The sequence below is a fragment of the Schistocerca piceifrons genome, chromosome 1, assembly GCF_021461385.2.
Source record: "Schistocerca piceifrons isolate TAMUIC-IGC-003096 chromosome 1, iqSchPice1.1, whole genome shotgun sequence".
NCBI lineage: Eukaryota > Metazoa > Arthropoda > Insecta > Orthoptera > Acrididae > Schistocerca > Schistocerca piceifrons.
In genome coordinates this window covers 711,665,950-711,670,719 of record NC_060138.1, presented here as the reverse complement: position 1 = coordinate 711,670,719, position 4,770 = coordinate 711,665,950, and the positions used below count along the sequence as shown (strand labels likewise).

The window sequence follows — 4,770 nt, the reverse complement described above, 5'->3', positions numbered from 1 at the left end:
AGCGTCTAACATTATTACTTTCTCTGGTTTTGGCTCTTGAGGAAGAATAGGCTCCCATTCCTGAAAAGACATTCAGATACCTCACTGAAAGCGTCCCCAGCAGAGTTTAGTCCGTCATAAAGGCGAAGCGTGGACACACCCCGTATTAATGTCCACTAACAACTGTTCGGATGCTTCTTATTAAATTTATTAATGGCTTTTGGCATCAGAGGCAACGGCCTTGCCACAGTGGATACACCGGTTTCCGTCAGATCACCGAAGTTAAGCGCTCTAGGGCGTGGCCGGTACTTGGATGGGTCACCATCCAGGCCGCCATGCGCTGTTGCCAATTTTCGGGGTGCACTCAGCCTCGTGAAGCCAATTGAGGAGCTACTCGACCGAATAGCAGCGGCTCCGGTCACAGAGCCGGCCGAAGTGGCCGAGCGGTTCTAGCCGCTACAACCTGGAATCACGCGACCGCTACGGTCGCAGGTTCGAATCCTCCCTCGGGCATGGATTGTGTGTGATGTCCTTAGGTTGGTTAGGATTAAGTAGTTCTAAGTTCTAGGGGACTGATGACTCAGATGTTAAGTCCCATAGTGCTCAGAGCCATTTGAAACACGTGAACCGCTCACAGAAAACCATCATAACGACCGGGAGAGCGGTGTGCTGACCACACGCCCCTCCTATCCGTATCCTCAGCTGAGGATGACACGGCGGCCGGATGCTGCCGATTGGCCGCTTGTGGCCTGTAGACGGAGTGCTTTTGTGCATCACCATACAGCCAGCTTCAGATAATAATAATCAAGTTATCTGTGACATCCATTTATACTGAGCATATGTAAAGGATCTGAGTAAATTAACAAATTTTACGTATTATGATGCCAAAAATCTCTCTTTTTATATTCTCATTTCACCCTCTGCTATTAAATCGTATAGAGGGTAATACACTTTTGTCTCTTCTGTTGCTAAAAGGGTTTTAATGTTCGTAGGCAAGGCATTTCCAGAGGTCATCAGTGATAGTTTCGTGGTTTATTGAAATCTTCTGTGACATCCAAAGAAAATGTGATTAATGTCTTCCTCAGTGTCCCATTCGCATGAGGCTGAAGACCATGTTGAGGAGATAGAGATGTCGTCGGATTCTCCCATGGCTGAAGCAAAGTTATCCCACTGACACCTGTAGTTTTGGTACCAAGGGCGTGATGGGAAATCAGGCATAATTGCGGCTTATTATCTCGCTTTAATTTCGTAAGACTGTAGGAGATATTCATTCCCTCGGGCCCTGGTAGCAGTTCTTGTGCTTGAAGAATATCACCGGGTGGCAGTTTGTCATATTTGAGTTAACCAGTGTGTACAGCTTCCTTGATCAGGATATCTACCTTTCTCATTTCCTCTTATTCCGCTGTGCGCTTCGCCCATAACACGCAAGAAAGTTCCTGTCCAGCCTCTGTAACCCCACATACTTCATAACTTTTGGTATTGTTCACGTCGTAGCACCAAAACTGTGCATGAGTCTGATAAAATTATGATTGTCTGTTCTTGCACTTATTTCGCGTACATGAGTCCTTCTAAAATCGCTATGAGTTCTGTAGTATGGACGCAACTTCAGGGAGCCTGAATTCGCCTCGTCGATTGGACCTGATATCGGTCTGTCTTGACGATGGCCGTGCTGCTAGGTAGTCATTTGAAAGTTTTTCATCCTTCACTGAATAGAAGGCGCGTCTTGATACCCAGGTTCTCTGTGGTGTTAGGGTAGGGCGTGCTGAAGCAGCTTATATTTTGGCAAGTGGCGACGTATTCACGAAAGTCGAAGCATCGAAGTAAACTTCTGCTAAGGGTGGTGGTTTCTCCTTAATCGAATACCTGCCTTCTTAGGAATTTGTAGTGAGGTGTCTAACCTTGGTAATAAATTGTTATTTAAGAGTGAAAACGTTTCAAGAGGAATTTGACTGTGATATATTTCGTGCGTAGTTCTAATAGAATTTCATTTACTTCCACCAGCAAAGTGTTAGTTGGAGTCATCTGAATGCACCAGTACAGACACCAGATCTGCATTCATTGTTTCACCCAAGCGTACAAGCACTGCAGTATGCAGGTGATTTATGTATATATACTCGTAGCAGTAGTTTTATTGAGTGTCAGCAGCAGATGGGTAACGCTATGAAAGTGTTCAGTGAATTGATGATTAAGAACTGCCTCGACATATGATCTTATAAATCAGCTGTGTGTGTATATACGAGACATAGCCTTAATGAAACAGGGAATGTAAGATTAGCTCCCTTTATATTCCCGAACAAAAGAGAGGTCAAGTACTTATGGCTTTACATCGATTATAAACTAGAATGGCCACATCAAATGTCACGTATTCAAAAATGTGAAGATGTCATAAATATACTTCGCGCTGTAACAGGCGTTTGCTGAGGAGCAAACCCAGGAATGTACATTAACATACAGGGTGTTCGGAAATTTCCGTTACAGAAAAGTGGTTCAAATTGCTCTAAGCACTATGGGTTATGGGTCATCAGTCCCCTAGACTTAGAACTACTTAAACCTAACTACCCTAAGGACATCACACACATCCATGCCCAAGGCAGGATTTGAACCTGCGGCCGTAGCAGCAGCGTGGTTCCAGACTGAAGCGCCTAGAACCGCAGACTCCTAGGGCTTGTTGAGGGGAATAAGTAAATGATATTTTGAGAAGGAACCCATGTCCGGAAACTTACGGTTTCTGTGTTATGTCCGTTTTAAAACAAGTTTTCTAAGTAGGACAGCCATGGTGGGGGATTGGGGAGGGCGGGGGGTCGTTACGTCGGATCCCTGGAGACATTTGACGTCTGTCCTACCTCCCTGACCTGGTTCGAGCCTCATTCACGTGTCTATGAGTGTTAGAGCAACAAGTACACATTTGCAGAATACACCAATATGATCCTTCTGTATGGCGAAGCGCACGGTAATGGAAGAACTGCTTCTCGCCTGTACCAAGATCGTTATCCACAACCTCCGACTCAACCGCATATCCTTTTCGCCACGGCTTCGAGAAAGGAGCACCTTCACGATCAGCAAGTGTGACAGTGTTCCGAGGAGATACCGGGCACCCTAATTGTAAGACAACGTACGCCATCACATCGAAGAGAACCGATCAAAAGTACACGAGCACTTTCTTTCGCTATTAATGATAGGAATTTTAAACAAGTGATGCACTGGGTAACGCCTGATCAGTTCGGTCACGCTGCCAAAAAGTTTTCAAACGGTAGCATGGAAACAGTACGTTTCCGGGCATGGGTTCCATTTCAAAATATTATCCACGCACTCCCCTCTACACCTCCTAGAAGTGTGTAACGGTAATTACCGAACACCCAGTATATCGACCGCTAATAAGGCCTCACGTGGAGTACCGATGCACCTCTTACGGTTCAGCGCCGCAAAATACACTGCAGGCCATTAAAAATGCTACACCACGAAGATGACGTGCTACAAATGCTAAATTTAACCGACAGGAAGAAGATTCTGTGATATGCAAATGATTAGCTTTTCAGAGCATTCACACAAGGTTGGCGCCAATGGCGACACCTACAACGTGCTCACATGAGGAAAGTTTCCAACCGATTTCTCATACACAAACAGCAGTTGACCGACGTTGCCTGTGAAACGTTGTTGTGATGCCTCGTGTAAGGAGGAGAAATGCGTACCATCACGTTTCCGACTTTGATAAAGGTCGGATTGTAGCCTATCGCGATTGCGATTTATCGTATCGCGACATTGCTGCTCGCGTTGGTCGAGATCCAGTGACTGTTAGCAGAATATGGAATGGGTGGGTTCAGGAGGGTAATACGGAAGGCCGTGCTGGATCCCAACGGCCTCGTATCACTAGCAGTGGAGATGACAGGCATCTTATCCGCATGGCTGTAACGGATCGTGCAGCCACGTCTCGATCCCTGGGTCAACAGATGGGGACGTTTGCAAGACAACAACCATCTGCACGAAGAGTTCGACGACGTTTGCAACAGCATGGACTATCAGCTCGGAGACCATGGCTGCGGTTACCCTTGACGCTGCATCACAGACAGGAGCGCCTGCGATGGTGTACTCAACGACGAACCTGGGTGTACGAATGGCAAAACGTCATTTTTTCGAATGAATCCAGGTTCTCTTTACAGCATCGTGATGGTCGCATCCGTGTTTGGCGACGTCGCGGTGAACGCACACTGGAAGCGTGTATTCGTCATCGCCATACTGGCGTATCACCCGGCGTGATGGTATGGGGTGCCCTTGGTTACACGTCTCGGTCACTTCTTGTTCTCACTGACGGCACTTTAAACAGTGGACGTTACATTTCAGATGTGTTACGACCGTGGCTCTATCCTTCATTCGATCCCTGCGAAACCCTGCATTTCAGCAGGATAATGCACGACCGCATGTTAGAGGTCCTGTACGGGCCTTTGTGGATACAGAAAATGTTCGACTGCTGCCCTGGCCAGCAAATTCCATAGATCTCTCACCAACGGAAAACGTCTGGTCAATGGTGGCCGAATAACTGGCTCGTCACAATACGCCAGTCACTACTATTGATGAACTGTGATATCGTGTTGAAGCTGCATGGGCAGCTGTACCTATACACGCCATCCAAGCTCTGTTTGACTCAATGCCCAGGCGTATCAAGGCCGTTATTACGGCCAGATGTGGCTGTTCTGAGTAGAGATTTTTCAGGATCTATGCACCCAAATTGCGTGAAAATGTAATCACCTGTCAGTTCTAGTATAATATATTTGTCTAATGAATACCCGTTTATCA

At 46.5% G+C, this 4,770-nt stretch overlaps 1 pseudogene; it reads left to right on the top strand.

The window, feature by feature from the left end:
- Positions 1-210: 210 nt before the first annotated feature.
- LOC124721578 lies at positions 211-328 on the top strand (annotated as a pseudogene).
- The last annotated feature ends 4,442 nt before the right edge of the window (positions 329-4,770 follow it).